At 40.5% G+C, this 18,098-nt stretch overlaps 1 protein-coding gene across 1 annotated transcript in view; it reads left to right on the forward strand.

The window, feature by feature from the left end:
- LOC147271704 (uncharacterized) overlaps nucleotides 1–18,098 on the forward strand; it is a 238,291-nt gene that overhangs the window by 133,524 nt on the left and 86,669 nt on the right. The window lies entirely within an intron of this gene.

Consider the following 18,098-nt stretch of genomic DNA (forward strand, 5'->3'; position numbering starts at 1 on the left):
GATGGTGACCTCCAACCAAATGAAGAGGACTGAGTGGAGGCTGACCAGCTCTACGGAGTCAGGCGGAGTTTGGCAGCGAGACAGGAGTCCAGGCCTGAATCGGTGAAAACCAACGTAACCGGCTTACGTTCTCAGCTGGATTCTCCCATCGATGTACGACGCCTCTCCAACGAACTGGTGGGAGGACGGCCTCCAAAGCCTCCACCTCGTCGACCGTGGCTCCCGCTGAGATTCGCTCGATGAAGAAGGGAAGCGCGTTGATGGGCTACCCTCTGGTCTCAGGCTGCTGGCTGCCTGGACTAAGCTGCTCTTCTCCGACACAAAGGTGGCTTCTCTCTCTTCAAGGCTCACAGGAGGTCAAGAGTGTAGCGACCGTGAGCCGAGATCGATGATGAATTACAAAAATAGAAAATCAAAAAATAAATTAGAGGAATAGAAAAGAAAAGGGGGGGGGCGGACCAGCTGCTCCAGGAGCTCACACACAAAGGGCAGAAACAAGAAGCACTGAAGAGAGCGCCAGCAGTGGATGGTGCCACCACTGTTACAGTAAACTGGTCCGCCTCAGAGCAGTGACCTTTGACCTGTGAGGGGTTGTTGGCCAATCAGCACACTTTGCTGTCTTCAGTCCTTCTCAGATATCAACAAATGAAGCTGGTTGAACAGACAGCAATCATCATCACTCAGAGACATCACCTGGAGAGGAAGACTGCTCAGAGTTCTGACAATGACAGTGAAGAGGCAAGGAGAGCTGGACAACCGCAGACAGTGAAACATTCGGAACATCATGTTGATACACGTGTGTGTGTGTGTGTGTGTGTGTGTGTGTGTGTGTGTGTCAGACTCGGAATCAGAATCTTTTATTTTCGTTGTAGGGGGGGGGGGTACAGTGACAATAGTTAGAGCGCTCTTCCAGAGACACCGTGCACCACAGATTGCAGATACAAAGAAAAGATAGAAAAGATAAAAGCAAGATAAAAGACACTGTTAGAACAGAAAGATCCATCAACCCACCAACCAGAGGTGTGTCTGGTACAGATGTGGAATTATTGGCTCACACAATGTTGAGGACACTGGAAGAAGACAAACAAAAAAGGCTGGTGTGATCCAGACCTTCATCAAAAATGGTCCTGGAGAACTGTTCAATGTGTCAGGACTTCTGTCCATTGTCTTCTGCTTATCCTGTTCAGGGTCATGAGGGGGTGGAGCCTATCCCAGCAGCTTTTGGGCGACAGGCCGTGTTCACCCTGGACAGGTCACCAGTCCATCACAGGGCCAACACATTCACAGACAAACATTCCAAGCCAGACTCAGGAGGATCTCTCCACCCTACAGACCCAAAAGGAACCATCAAAGATGGCAGTTGGAGTTCTGTGGATCTGTGCTGGATTCCTCGTCCTCACGGACCAGAAGTCTGTCTGAAATACTGCACTGATTGATGATCTTTTCATGAATCTGGAAAAGCTTCTAAAATGAAAGGAAAACAATCCTATCTTCTTCATGTCTCAAGCCAAATCAAACCAAGAGTTCTTTTATCATATTTTTTTAACCGGACGTCTGCTTTGACTGGTTGGTTGTTGAAAGAGAGCAGGACAGGACAGACAGCAGAAGACAAACAAAGAGAAGAAAAGACAAAAGACAGAGAGAAAGGAGGGAGAGAATGACAAAAAGATGGGAACAAGATGAGGGTGAAAGACAAGCAGAGAGAAAGACAGAGGGACAGGGGGATGGAAGACAGACACACAACCAACAACAGCAGCAGCAATAATAGTAAACTAGCTGCCAATGATAACGTCTCCTGGTCGCTGAAGCAATCAACTTCATAATAGGAGGATTGAAGAGCCAGGAAATAAAATATTAGCACAATACTGATGTGAATGTTCGTGCAGTACTGAGAACACTGATATGTAGACGACTAGTAGGGGCGGCACGGTGGTGCAAGAAGACAAACAAAAAAGGCTGGTGTGATCCAGACATCCATCAAAAATGGTCCTGGAGAACTGTTCAATGTGTCAGGACTTCAGAAGCTCCAATCCTCTCTAAGGTCCAGTGAGAGTGGAAGAGATTATAAATGAGAGAAGCAGGGCCCTCCCTCAGAACTGAACCAGCTCAGTTGGGAGAGCCTTAGACTGAAGATCTAAAGGTCCCTGGTCCGATCCCAGGTTTCAGCAGAGGAGCAGCATTGACTTTACTTTCCAGTGGAGGAACTGCAGACATGAAGGAAACTAACATCTTGTCCTGTGCATTCTTGTGACATTCAGGACATTTTTGGAGCCTCTTGTTGGATTTTGCCACAGAGAATCAGAGCCAATCAAAAGCCTGGTGGACTTCAACATGGAGGACTGAACAAGTCAAGAAAGCAGCAGTTTGACCTTCACAGGTGTTTCTGTTCCTGTCTCAATGCTGTAGAAAGAGCCTGAGGAGCTCAGACGGTAGAGCATCAGACTTTTAATCTGAGGGTCCAGGGTTCAAGTCCCTGTTCAGGTGCTGTGGAAGTTCCAGTGTTTGACAACATGGTACTGGATGAAGCTTAGTGTTGAACAAACTGTCATCATCAAAAGTAGAAGTGTTCTTGTCTTGACGCTGTGAGACAGTCGCTAGAAAACTGACCAACAATAATTTCATGTGGCATGCAATTAACAAAAGACCTACATTGATGGTCGAGGGGGGCTGGAGCCTATCCCAGCATCTACAGGCCAGAGGCAGGGTTCACCCTGGACAGGTCACCAGTCCATCACAGGGTCAGCACACAGAGACGAACAACCATTCATACCTACGGTCAATTTAGAGTGTCCAATCAGCCTCGTCCCCAATTACATGTCTTTGGACAGTGGGAAGGAGCCGGAGTACCAGAGAGAACCCACGCATTCATGGGGAGAACATGCAGGCTCTACAAAGAAAGATTCCCCACCCGAGCCTGGACTCAAACCCAGAACCTTCTTGCTGTGAGGCCACAGTGCTCACCACTGCACCATCATGCTGCCATGCTCTCTTCTACTTTCCTCAATTGTCTTTCTTTCATGTCCTCCTGAGATCAAACACAGAATTCTAGCTACTGTCAAAGCCCTGATGACATCATCAGGAATTCTGACTTTGATCTGGAGACTCTTGCTTTAATCTGAATTTGACCTGACTAATGTTTTAGTTTAGGTTGCATGATACCGACCACCTCATTTCTCCTGATGGACTGGTGACCTGTCCAGGGTGAACCCTGCCTCTTGAACAATGTCACCTGGGATCACCCCCCCCCCCCCGTGACCCTTAAAGGATAAGAATAGAAAGTGGATGGAGGGATGGACTCAACACTGAAATCAGCTGATCTGATCCACATTCTAATGTTTCCTGTCCCTCTTTAGGAGTCATTGAGAATAGTAGTGTATATAATAATGTACATCCAACAATGAGGCCTCTGTCATAAAACAAAGGAACAACTGACTACCTCCCCATGACTTCACTCTGATCACCAGGAGGTAACCTGGTAGTCGGAGCGATGCTCAGGTCTGTGGACTCAGAGGAGGATTCTTCTTTTGGTCACAGGTTTGAAGATATCAGTGGAAGAGAGAGGCAGTTAGAGACCTGCCACACCTCTCCAGTGACCTGGGACATGATGGCAGTGGTGGGATTTGAACCCACGCCTCTTCAGAGACTGGAACCTTAATCCAGCACCTTAGACCACTCCGCCACACTACCTCACTGTGTTGCGCTCTGAGTTGGTCTGCTAAAGGCATGTTGAAGAGCAAGTAACATAATGATATAAAACTTATTCTGAAGGGGGACCCCTTCCCTCCCACGGTCACAGGAAGTGACAACAGCGGCGCTAGAAGCAGGAAAGAAATGGTAAAAGGACTCAGTTTGTACAGAGCCTTTCTACCTCAGCAGCACTCAAGGAGCTGAACAATGTCCTCTCATTCACACACACTCACACACTGATGCTGAAGGCTGCCATGCAAGGAGCCAACCTACTCATCAGAAGTATTTAGGGGTTCAGTCTCTTACTCAAGGACACTTTGACATGGTCACTGGAGAAAGTGAGGATCAAACCAGCCACCCTTTGGTTGCCAGACGGCCACGCTAATCCTGAGTCATGTGACCTGGATAAGATGGTGAACTACAGCTGATCGCCATGCTAGCAAACCTCTTTGGTTTGGTTGTTGTTTAGTGACTGTGGATGAAAACACAGGAGAAGTTGAGCATAAATTTGTGTTCCCTGTTCACTTGAATATCTGCAGGAGTGTGAGGTGGAAATAATACTTGGAGGAGAATGAGAGTTCAGTCTCAGCGCTATGACCTGTGCTGACACTAAAACATGTCAGCCCACAGAACAAAGATGGCAGTCCTCTGGGAAAGCAAGTACACCACACATACATGAAGAAACCCTACAGGAAACAAATATGTTGCCAGAGACTTTTACTCTGTTTTTGTTGTTTACCCAAGTACAGGATTGGAGGGAGACTGATGGTCGCTGTTTGGGTTTTTGGAAAACAAGGAGGCTGTGGGTTCAAGCTGGATTCTCAGAGACTATTTCCCCAACCTCTACATTGGCATCTACACTGTCATCCAGTCACGTGACTGACGTCATCCAGTCACGTGATTGAAGTCATCCAGTCACGTGACTGAAGTCATCCAGTCACGTGACTGAAGTCATCCATTCATGTCAGTGATGTCACTCTGCAGGACTGTCATTGCCGTCTCATTCTAGAAAAGAATCCAGACTCCACCTGTGGCTCCATGATAACTGATGGACCTCTGGTTGGAGGCTGGACGATGATGTTTGGACTTGAAGGAAAATTCCTTGTCCAAATTCCATTGTGTTCAAATTTAAAGTCCCACAATAAGAAGTAGCTGAATCTGACAGGTGGAGGTTTGGAACTACAAGATGGTGATGTTTTCTTGACTTGATGCTCTGACTGTCAGGGTGGATGACAGCTTCTTCTGCTGCTGCATCTGAGTGGCTAGGATTGGAGGTTTTACCTCCCAAGGTTGTTTGGTTCCAGGGGAAATTTTAGAATTCCAGTCCCCAACCTTGGCTGTTCTGAAACTCTTCTCCTGAATCACTCCTGAGCTGCAGCAAGAACAAATACCAGTGCCAACCAGATCAACTTCATGGCTGCTAACAGAACTTAGACACTTGATTTCCATCAATCTGGAGCCAAGAAGGCCCTCACCTGTGGTTCTCCTCCAGGAGGGTCCAGGTTCTGCCATTGTGGCTCCTGGTGCCACTGCCAGAGAGCCTCAGCTGCACACTGCAACATTTCAACAGGAGATTGACATTCCTTCAAATGTCCTGACATCTGATTCCAATGGTTCTGTTCCATATTTATATTTTAAAATGAATCACACAATGAAAGCTGCCTCAGCAGGTTTAAGAGAGAGAACAAGCTAAGAGATCTGAAACCAGTAAAATATGCTTTTCTGTGTGCAAACCCCCGCCCTCTGCCTCTCACCCGGAGCAACTCCAGCAAAAGAGAAAGTCCAACCCCTCTCAAGGACTCGGGTTCCGGACCCAGAGCTATGTGTCGAGGTGAGGCCGACTATATCTAGCCGGTAACACTCAACCTCTTCCACCAGCTCCACCTCCTTCCTCACCAGAGAGGTAATGTTCCATGTCCCAAAAGCCAGCTTCCATGTCTGTGGTTCAGACAGCCGAGGCACCCGCCTGAAACTGCCACCCAAACCACATTGCACCGGACCCCTCCGGTTCCCCCGATGAGTGGTGAGTCCAAGGGAGGACGTGCCTGTGTCTCCTCTTCGGGCTGGGACTGGCCGGGCCCCACGGACCAAGGCCCGGACACCAGGCGCTCGCCTTTGAGCCGCCACCCTGGGCCTGGCTCCAGGGCGGGGCCCTAGTGCCCCTCCGGGCAGGGTACATGTAGCACTTGCTGGATTTTCCATGAAGGGTCTGTTGAACCGTTCTTTGTCTGGCCCTTCGCCGAGGACCAGTCTGCCTTGGGTGACCCTACCAGGGGAAAAATGCCCCCGACAGCATTGCTCCTAGGGTCACTAGGGCACTCAAACTCCTCCACCACGGTAAGGTGACAGTTCCAGGAGGAGTAAGAGTTGCTACTAAACTCAATTTAATGCTACAGTGATGTCGTAAGAATTGCTAAGAAACTCAAAATGATGCTAACAGTAATGTAGTGATAGTTGCTAATAAACTCAAAGTGATGCTGACAGTAATGTAGTAAGAGTTGCTACGAACCTCAAAATATTGCGACAGTGATGTCTTAAGAATTGCTAAGAAACTCAAAATTATGCTAACAGTAATGTAGTGATACTTGCTAATAAACTCAGTGATGCTTACAGTAATGTAGTAAGTGTTTCGAACAACCTCAAAGTGATGCTGACAGTCATGTAGGAAGAGTTGCTACGAACCTCAAAAAAATGCGACAGTAATGTAGTAAGATTTGCTACGAACCTCAAAATAATGCGACAGTGATGTCAGAAGAATTGCTAAAGATCTCAAAATGATGCGACAGTGATTTAGTAAGAATTGCTAATGAACTCAAAATGATGCTAACAGTAATGGAGCGAAGGTTTCGAATAACCTCAAAGTGATGCTGACAGTAATGTAGTAAAAGTTGCTACGAACCTCAAAATATTTCGAGTGATGTCGGAAGAATTGCTAATGAACTCAAAATGATGCTAACAGCAATGTAGTGATAGTTGCTAATAAACTTAGTGATGCTTACAGTAATGTAGTAAGTGTTTCGAACAACCTCAAAGTGATGCTGACACTAATGTAGTAAGAGTTGCTACGAACCTCAAAATAATGCAACAGTGATGTCAGAAGAATTGCTAAAGATCTCAAAATGATGTGACAGTGATGTCAGAAGAATTGGTAATGATCTCAAAATGATGCTAACAGTAACGTAGTGATAGATGCTAATAAACTCAGTGATGCTTCCAGTAATGTAGTAAGAGTTGCTTCGAACCTCAAAATAATGCGACAGTGATTTCAGAAGAATTGGTAATGATCTCAAACTGATGGGACAGTGATGTCGTAAGAATTGCGAATGAACTCAACATGATGCTAACAGTAATGTAGTAAGTGTTTTGAATAACCTCAAAGTGATGGTGACAGTCATGTAGTAAGAGTTGCTACGAACCTCAAAATAATGCGACAGTGATGTCAGAAGAATTGCTAAAGATCTCAAAATGATGCGACAGTGATTTAGTAAGAATTGCGAATGAACTCAAAATGATGCTAACAGTAATGGAGTGAACGTTTCGAAGAACCTCAAAGTGATGATGACAGTCATGTACTAAGAGTTGCTCCGAACCTCAAAATAATTCGACAGTGATGTCGGAAGAATTGCTAATGATCTGAAAATGATGCGACAGTGATGTAGTAAGAATTGCTAATGAACTCAAAATGATGCTAACAGTAATGGAGTGAAACTTTCGAATAACCTCAAAGTGATGCTGACAGTCATGTAGTAAGTGTTGCTACAAACCTCAAAATAATGCTAAAGAAATGTAGTAAAAGTTGCTACAAATCTAAAAATATTGCGACAGTGATGTCGGAAGAATTGCTAATGAACTCAAGAAGATGCTAACAGTAATGTAGTTATAGTTGCTAATTAACTCAGTGATGCTTACAGTAATGTAGGAAGTGTTTCGAACAACCTCAAAGTGATGCTGACAGTCATGAAGTAAGAGTTTCGAACAACCTCAAAGTGATGCTGACAGTCATGTAGTAAGAGTTGCTCGGAACCTTAAAAAATGCAACAGTAATGTAGTAAGAGTTGCTACGAACCTCAAAATAATGCGACAGTGATGTCGGAAGAATTGCTAATGAACTCAATATGATGCTAACAGTGATGTAGTAAGAATTGCTAATGAACTCAAAATGATGCTAACAGTAATGGAGTGATAGTTGCTAATTAACTCAGTGATGCTTACAGAAATGTAGTAAGTGTTTCGAACAACCTCAAAGTGATGCTGACAGTCATGTAGTAAGAGTTGCTACGAACCTCAAAATAATGTGACAGTGATGTCAGAAGAATTGCTAATGATCTGTAAATGATGCGACAGTGATGTAGTAAGAATTGCTAATGAACTCAAAATGATGCTAACAGTAATGGAGTGAAACTTTCGAATAACATCAAAGTGATGCTGACAGTCATGTAGTAAGAGTTGCTACGAACCTCAAAATATTGCGACAGTGATGTCGGAAGAATTGCTAATGAACTCAAAATGATGCTAACAGTAATGTAGTGATAGTTGCGAATCAACTCAGTGATGCTTACAGTATTGTAGTAAGTGTTTCGAATAACCTCAAAGTGATGCTGACAGTAATGTAGTAAGAGTTGCTACGAACCTTAAAATAATGCTACAGTAATGTAGTAAAAGTTGCTACGAACCTCAAAATAATTCGACAGTGATGTCGGAAGAATTGCTAATGATCTGAAAATGATGCGACAGTGATGTAGTAAGAATTGCTAATGAACTCAAAATGATGCTAACAGTAATGGAGTGAAACTTTCGAATAACCTCAAAGTGATGCTGACAGTCATGTAGTAAGTGTTGCTACAAACCTCAAAATAATGCTAAAGAAATGTAGTAAAAGTTGCTACAAATCTCAAAATATTGCGACAGTGATGTCGGAAGAATTGCTAATGAACTCAAGAAGATGCTAACAGTAATGTAGTTATAGTTGCTAATTAACTCAGTGATGCTTACAGTAATGTAGGAAGTGTTTCGAACAACCTCAAAGTGATGCTGACAGTCATGAAGTAAGAGTTGCTACGAACCTCAAAATAATGCGACAGTGATGTCGGAAGAATTGCTAATGAACTCAATATGATGCTAACAGTGATGTAGTAAGAATTGCTAATGAACTCAAAATGATGCTAACAGTAATGGAGTGATAGTTGCTAATTAACTCAGTGATGCTTACAGAAATGTAGTAAGTGTTTCGAACAACCTCAAAGTGATGCTGACAGTCATGTAGTAAGAGTTGCTACGAACCTCAAAATAATGTGACAGTGATGTCAGAAGAATTGCTAATGATCTGTAAATGATGCGACAGTGATGTAGTAAGAATTGCTAATGAACTCAAAATGATGCTAACAGTAATGGAGTGAAACTTTCGAATAACATCAAAGTGATGCTGACAGTCATGTAGTAAGAGTTGCTACGAACCTCAAAATATTGCGACAGTGATGTCGGAAGAATTGCTAATGAACTCAAAATGATGCTAACAGTAATGTAGTGATAGTTGCGAATCAACTCAGTGATGCTTACAGTATTGTAGTAAGTGTTTCGAATAACCTCAAAGTGATGCTGACAGTAATGTAGTAAAAGTTGCTACGAACCTCAAAATATTGCGACAGTGATGTCGGAAGAATTGCTAATGAACTCAAAATGATGCTAACAGTAATGTAGTGATAGTTGCTAATAAACTCAGTGATGCTTACAGTAATGTAGTAAGTGTTTCGAACAACCTCAAAGTGATGCTGACAGTCATGTAGTAAGAGTTGCTACGAACCTCAAAATAATGCGACAGTGATGTCAGAAGAATTGCTAAAGATCTCAAAATGATGCGACAGTGATGTCAGAGGAATTGGTAATGAACTCAAAATGATGCTAACAGTAATGGAGTGAAACTTTCGAATAACCTCAAAGTGATGCTGACAGTAATGTAGTAAGAGTTGCTACGAACCTCAAAATATTGCGACAGTGATGTCGGAAGAATTGCTAATGAACTCAAAATGATGCTAACAGTAATGTAGTGATAGTTGCGAATCAACTCAGTGATGCTTACAGTATTGTAGTAAGTGTTTCGAATAACCTCAAAGTGATGCTGACAGTAATGTAGTAAGAGTTGCTACGAACCTTAAAATAATGCTACAGTAATGTAGTAAGAGTTGCTACGAACCTCAAAATAATGCGACAGTGATGTCAGAAGAATTGCTAAAGATCTCAAAATGATGCGACAGTGATGTCAGAGGAATTGGTAATGATCTCAAAAAGATGCTAACAGTAATGGAGTGAACGTTTCGAATAACCTCAAAGTGATGCTGACAGTCATGTACTAAGAGTTGCTACGAACCTCAAAATAATGCGACAGTAATGCAGTAAAAGATGCTAGGAACCTCAAAATATTGCGACAGTGAGGTCGGAAGAATTGATAATGAACTGTAAATGATGTGACAGTGATGTAGTAAGAATTGCTAATGAACTCAAGATGATGCTAACAGTAATGGAGTGAAACTTTCGAATAATCTCAAAGTGATGCTGACAGTCATGTAGTAAGAGTTGCTACGAACCTTAAAATAATGCGACAGTAATGTAGTAAAAGTTGCTACGAACCTCAAAATATTGCGACAGTGATGTCGGAAGAATTGCTAATGAACTCAAAATGATGCTAACAGTAATGTAGTGATAGTTGCGAATAAACTTAGTGATGCTTACAGTAATGTAGTAAGTGTTTCGAACAACCTCAAAGTGATGATGACAGTCATGTAGTAAGAGTTGCTACGAACCTCAAAATAATGTGACAGTGATGTCAGAAGAATTGCTAATGATCTGTAAATGATGCGACAGTGATGTAGTAAGAATTGCTAATGAACTCAAAATGACGCTAACAGTAATGGAGTGAACGTTTCGAATAACCTCAAAGTGATGCTGACAGTCATGTACTAAGAGTTGCTACGAACCTCAAAATAATGCGACAGTAATGCAGTAAAAGATGCTAGGAACCTCAAAATATTGCGACAGTGATGTCGGAAGAATTGATAATGAACTGTAAATGATGCGACAGTGATGTAGTAAGAATTGCTAATGAACTCAAAATGATGCTAACAGTAATGGAGTGAAACTTTCGAATAACCTCAAAGTGATGCTGACAGTCATGTAGTAAGAGTTGCTACGAACCTCAAAATATTGCGACAGTGATGTCGGAAGAATTGCTAATGAACTCAAAATGATGTTAACAGTAATGTAGTGATAGTTGCGAATCAACTCAGTGATGCTTACAGTATTGTAGTAAGTGTTTCGAATAACCTCAAAGTGATGCTGACAGTAATGTAGTAAGAGTTGCTACGAACCTTAAAATAATGCGACAGTAATGTAGTAAAAGTTGCTACGAACCTCAAAATATTGCGACAGTGATGTCGGAAGAATTGCTAATGAACTCAAAATGATGCTAACAGTAATGTAGTGATAGTTGCTAATCAAGTCAGTGATGCTTACAGTAATGTAGTAAGTGTTTCGAATAACCTCAAAGTGATGCTGACAGTCATGTAGTAAGAGTTGCTACAAACCTCAAAATAATGCGACAGTAATGTAGTAAAAGTTGCTACGAACCTCAAAATATTGCGACAGTGATGTCGGAAGAATTGCTAATGAACTCAAAATGATGCTAACAGTAATGTAGTGATAGTTGCTAATCAAGTCAGTGATGCTTACAGTAATTTAGTAAGTGTTCCGAATAACCTCAAAGTGATGCTGACAGTCATGTAGTAAGAGTTGCTACGAACCTCAAAATAATGTGACAGTGATGTCAGAAGAATTGCTAATGATGTGTAAATGATGCGACAGTGATGTAGTAAGAATTGCTAATGAACTAAAAATGATGCTAACAGTAATGGAGTGAAACTTTCGAATAACCTCAAAGTGATGCTGACAGTCATGTAGTAAGAGTTGCTACGAACCTCAAAATATTGCGACAGTGATGTCGGAAGAATTGCTAATGAACTCAAAATGATGCTAACAGTAATGTAGTGATAGTTGCGAATCAACTCAGTGATGCTTACAGTATTGTAGTAAGTGTTTCGAATAACCTCAAAGTGATGCTGACAGTAATGTAGTAAGAGTTGCTACGAACCTTAAAATAATGCTACAGTAATGTAGTAAAAGTTGCTACGAACCTCAAAATATTGCGACAGTGATGTCGGAAGAATTGCTAATGAACTCAAAATGATGCTAACAGTAATGTAGTGATAGTTGCTAATAAACTCAGTGATGCTTACAGTAATGTAGTAAGTGTTTCGAACAACCTCAAAGTGATGCTGACAATCATGTAGTAAGAGTTGCTACGAACCTCAAAATAATGCGACAGTGATGTCAGAAGAATTGCTAAAGATCTCAAAATGATGCGACAGTGATGTCAGAGGAATTGGTAATGATCTCAAAAAGATGCTAACAGTAATGGAGTGAACGTTTCGAATAACCTAAAAGTGATGCTGACAGTCATATACTAAGAGTTGCTACGAACCTCAAAATAATGCGACAGTAATGCAGTAAAAGATGCTAGGAACCTCAAAATATTGCGACAGTGATGTCGGAAGAATTGATAATGAACTGTAAATGATGCGACAGTGATGTAGTAAGAATTGCTAATGAACTCAAAATGATGCTAACAGTAATGGAGTGAAACTTTCGAATAACCTCAAAGTGATGCTGACAGTCATGTAGTAAGAGTTGCTACGAACCTCAAAATATTGCGACAGTGATGTCGGAAGAATTGCTAATGAACTCAAAATGATGCTAACAGTAATGGAGTGAAACTTTCGAATAATCTCAAAGTGATGCTGACAGTCATGTAGTAAGAGTTGCTACGAACCTCAAAATAATGCGACATTAATGTAGTTAAAGTTGCTACGTACCTAAAAATATTGCGATAGTGATGTTGGAAGAATTGCTAATGAACTCAAAATGATGCTAACAGTAATGTAGTGATAGTTGCTAATCAAGTCAGTGATGCTTACAGTAATTTAGTAAGTGTTCCGAATAACCTCAAAGTGATGCTGACAGTCATGTAGTAAGAGTTGCTACGAACCTTAAAATAATGCGACAGTAATGTAGTAAAAGTTGCTACGGACCTAAAAATATTGCGACAGTGATGTCGGAAGAATTGCTAATGAACTCAAAATGATGCTAACAGTAATGTAGTGATAGTTGCTAATCAACTCAGTGATGCTTACAGTAATGTAGTAAGTGTTTCGAATAACCTCAAAGTGATGCTGACAGTCATGTAGTAAGAGTTGCTACGAACCTCAAAATAATGTGACAGTGATGTCAGAAGAATTGCTAATGATCTGTAAATGATGCGACAGTGATGTAGTAAGAATTGCTAATGAACTCAAAATGATGCTAACAGTAATGGAGTGAAACTTTCGAATAACCTCAAAGTGATGCTGACAGTCATGTAGTAAGAGTTGCTACGAACCTCAAAATATTGCGACAGTGATGTCGGAAGAATTGCTAATGAACTCAAAATGATGCTAACAGTAATGTAGTGATAGTTGCGAATCAACTCAGTGATGCTTACAGTATTGTAGTAAGTGTTTCGAATAACCTCAAAGTGATGCTGACAGTAATGTAGTAAGAGTTGCTACGAACCTTAAAATAATGCTACAGTAATGTAGTAAAAGTTGCTACGAACCTCAAAATATTGCGACAGTGATGTCGGAAGAATTGCTAATGAACTCAAAATGATGCTAACAGTAATGTAGTGATAGTTGCTAATAAACTCAGTGATGCTTACAGTAATGTAGTAAGTGTTTCGAACAACCTCAAAGTGATGCTGACAGTCATGTAGTAAGAGTTGCTACGAACCTCAAAATAATGCGACAGTGATGTCAGAAGAATTGCTAAAGATCTCAAAATGATGCGACAGTGATGTCAGAGGAATTGGTAATGAACTCAAAATGATGCTAACAGTAATGGAGTGAAACTTTCGAATAACCTCAAAGTGATGCTGACAGTCATGTAGTAAGAGTTGCTACGAACCTCAAAATATTGCGACAGTGATGTCGGAAGAATTGCTAATGAACTCAAAATGATGCTAACAGTAATGTAGTGATAGTTGCGAATCAACTCAGTGATGCTTACAGTATTGTAGTAAGTGTTTCGAATAACCTCAAAGTGATGCTGACAGTCATGTAGTAAGATTGCTACGAACCTCAAAATATTGCGACAGTGATGTCGGAAGAATTGCTCATGAACTCAAGATGATGCTAACATTAATGGAGTGAAACTTTCGAATAATCTCAAAGTGATGCTGACAGTCATGTAGTAAGAGTTGCTACGAACCTTAAAATAATGCGACAGTAATGTAGTAAAAGTTACTACGAACCTCAAAATATTGCGACAGTGATGTCGGAAGAATTGCTCATGAACTCAAAATGATGCTAACAGTAATGTAGTGATAGTTGCAAATAAACTTAGTGATGCTTACAGTAATGTAGTAAGTGTTTCGAACAACCTCAAAGTGATGCTGACAGTCATGTAGTAAGAGTTGCTACGAACCTCAAAATAATGTGACAGTGATGTCAGAAGAATTGCTAATGATCTGCAAATGATGCGACAGTGATGTAGTAAGAATTGCTAATGAACTCAAAATGATGCTAACAGTAATGGAGTGAAACTTTCGAATAACCTCAAAGTGATGCTGACAGTCATGTAGTAAGAGTTGCTACGAACCTCAAAATATTGCGACAGTGATGTCGGAAGAATTGCTCATGAACTCAAGATGATGCTAACAGTAATGGAGTGAAACTTTCGAATAATCTCAAAGTGATGCTGACAGTCATGTAGTAAGAGTTGCTACGAACCTTAAAATAATGCGACAGTAATGTAGTAAAAGTTGCTACGAACCTCAAAATATTGCGACAGTGATGTCGGAAGAATTGCTAATGAACTCAAAATGATGCTAACAGTAATGTAGTGATAGTTGCAAATAAGCTTAGTGATGCTCACAGTAATGTAGTAAGTGTTTCGAACAACCTCAAAGTGATGCTGACAGTCATGTAGTAAGAGTTGCTACGAACCTCAAAATAATGTGACAGTGATGTCAGAAGAATTGCTAATGATCTGTAAATGATGCGACAGTGATGTAGTAAGGATTGCTAATGAACTCAAAATGATGCTAACAGTAATGGAGTGAACGTTTCTAATAACCTCAAAGTGATGCTGATAGTCATGTACTAAGAGTTGCTACGAACCTCAAAATAATGCGACAGTAATGCAGTAAAAGATGCTAGGAACCTCAAAATATTGCGACAGTGATGTCGGAAGAATTGATAATGAACTTAAAATGATGCTAACACTCATGTAGTGATAGTTGCTAATCAGCTCAGTGATGCTTGCAGTAATGTAGTCAGTGTTTCGAATAACCTCAAAGTGATGCTGACAGTCATGTAGCAAGAGTTGCTACTAACCTCAAAATAATGCGACAGTGATGTCAGAAGAATTGCTAATGATCTGTAAATGATGCGACAGTGATGTAGTAAGAATTGCTAATGAACTCAAAATCATGCTAACAGTAATGGAGTGAAACTTTCGAATAACCTCAAAGTGATGCTGACAGTAATGTAGTAAGAGTTGCTACGAACCTCAAAATATTGCGACAGTGATGTCGGAAGAATTGCTAATGAACTCAAAAAGATGCTAACAGTAATGTAGTGATAGTTGCGAATCAAGTCAGTGATGCTTACAGTATTGTAGTAAGTGTTTCGAATAACCTCAAAGTGATGCGGACAGTAATGTAGTGATAGTTGCTAATAAACTCAGTGATGCTTACAGTAATGTAGTAAGTGTTTCGAACAACCTCAAAATGATGCTGACAGTCATGTAGTAAGAGTTGCTACGAACCTCAAAATAATGCGACAGTGATGTCAGAAGAATTGCTAAAGATCTCAAAATGATGCGACAGTGATGTCACAAGAATTAGTAATGATCTCAAAAAGATGCTAACAGTAATGGAGTGAACGTTTCGAATAACCTCAAAGTGATGCTGACAGTCATGTACTAAGAGTTGCTACGAACCTCAAAATAATGCGACAGTAATGCAGTAAAAGATGCTAGGAACCTCAAAATATTGCGACAGTGATGTCGGAAGAATTGATAATGAACTGTAAATGATGCGACAGTGATGTAGTAAGAATTGCTCATGAACTCAAAATGATGCTAATAGTAATGGAGTGAAACTTTCGAATAACCTCAAAGTGATGCTGACAGTCATGTAGTAAGAGTTGCTACGAACCTTAAAATATTGCGACAGTGATGTCGGAAGAATTGCTAATGAACTCAAAATCATGCTAACAGTAATGTAGTGATAGTTGCGAATCAACTCAGTGATGTTTACAGTATTGTAGTAACTGTTTCGAATAACCTCAAAGTGATGCTGACAGTAATGTAGAAAGAGTTGCTACGAACCTTAAAATAATGCGACAGTAATGTAGTAAAAGTTGCTACGAACCTCAAAATATTGCGACAGTGATGTCGGAAGAATTGCTAATGAACTCAAAATGATGCTAACAGTAATGTAGTGATAGTTGCTAATCAAGTCAGTGATGCTTACAGTAATTTAGTAAGTGTTCCGAATAACCTCAAAGTGATGCTGACAGTCATGTAGTAAGAGTTGCTACGAACCTTAAAATAATGCGACAGTAATGTAGTAAAAGTTGCTACGAACCTCAAAATATTGCGACAGTGATGTCGGAAGAATTGCTAATGAACTCAAAATGATGCTAACAGTAATGTAGTGATAGTTGCTAATAAACTTAGTGATGCTTACAGTAATGTAGTAAGTGTTTCGAACAACCTCAAAGTGATGCTGAGAGTCATGTAGTAAGAGTTGCTACGAACCTCAAAATAATGTGACAGTGATGTCAGAAGAATTGCTAATGATCTGTAAATGATGCGACAGTGATGTAGTAAGAATTGCGAATGAACTCAAAATGATGCTAAAAGTAATGTAGTGATAGTTGCGAATACACTCAGTGATGCTTACAGTAATGTAGTAAGTGTTTCGAAAATCTCAAAGTGATGCTGACAGTCATGTAGTAAGAGTTGCTACGAACCTCAAAATAATGCGACAGTGATGTCAGAAGAATTGCTAAAGATCTCAAAATGATGTGACAGTGATGTCACAAGAATTGGTAATGATCTCAAAAAGATGCGAACAGTAATGGTGTGAACATTTCGAATAACCTCAAAGTGATGCTGACAGTCATGCACTAAGAGTTGCTACGAACCTCAAAATAATGCGACAGTAATGCAGTAAAAGATGCTAGGAACCTCAAAATATTGCGACAGTGATGTCGGAAGAATTGATAATGAACTTAAAATGATGCTAACACTCATGTAGTGATAGTTGCTAATCAGCTCAGTGATGCTTGCAGTAATGTAGTAAGTGTTTCGAATAACCTCAAAGTGATGCTGACAGTCATGTAGCAAGAGTTGCTACTAACCTCAAAATAATGCGACAGTGATGTCAAAAGAATTGCTAATGATCTCAAATTGATGCGACAGTGATGTAGTAAGAATTGCTAATGAACTCAAAATCATGCTAACAGTAATGGAGTGAAACTTTCGAATAACCTCAAAGTGAAGCTGACAGTCATGTCGTAAGTGTTGCTACAAACCTCAAAATAATGCGACAGTAATGTAGTACAAGTGACTTCGAACCTCAAAATGATGCTAACAGTGATGTCGGAAGAATTGCTAATGAACTCAAGATGATGCAAACAGTAATGTAGTGATAGTTGCTAAGAAACTCAGTGATGCTTCCAGTAATTTAGTGATACTTGCTAATAAAATCAAAGTGATGCTGACAGTAATGTAGTAAGAGTTGCTACGAACCTTAAAATAATGCGACAGTAATGTAGTAAAAGTTGCTACGAACCTCAAAATATTGCGACAGTGATGTCGGAAGAATTGCGAATGAACTCAAAATGATGCTAACAGTAATGGAGTGAAACTTTCGAATAACCTCAAAGTGATGCTGACAGTCATGTCGTAAGTATTGCTACAAACCTCAAAATAATGCGACAGTAATGTAGTAAAAGTTGCTACGAACCTCAAAATCATGCGACAGTAATGCAGTAAAAGATGCTAGGAACCTCAAAATATTGCGACAGTGATGTCGGAAGAATTGATAATGAACTGTAAATGATGCTAACAGTAATGTTGTTATAGTTGCTAATAAACTTAGTGATGCTTACAGTAATGTAGTAAGTGTTTCGAACAACCTCAAAGTGATGCTGACAGTCATGTACTAAGAGTTGCTACGAACCTCAAAATAATGCGACAGTAATGCAGTAAAAGATGCTAGGAACCTCAAAATATTGCGACAGTGATGTCAGAAGAAT

The sequence above is a fragment of the Aulostomus chinensis genome, chromosome 1 (assembly GCF_037954235.1).
Source record: "Aulostomus chinensis isolate RoL2024-O1b breed Wild chromosome 1, RoL_Achi_v1.0, whole genome shotgun sequence".
Taxonomy (NCBI): Eukaryota; Metazoa; Chordata; class Actinopteri; order Syngnathiformes; family Aulostomidae; genus Aulostomus; species Aulostomus chinensis.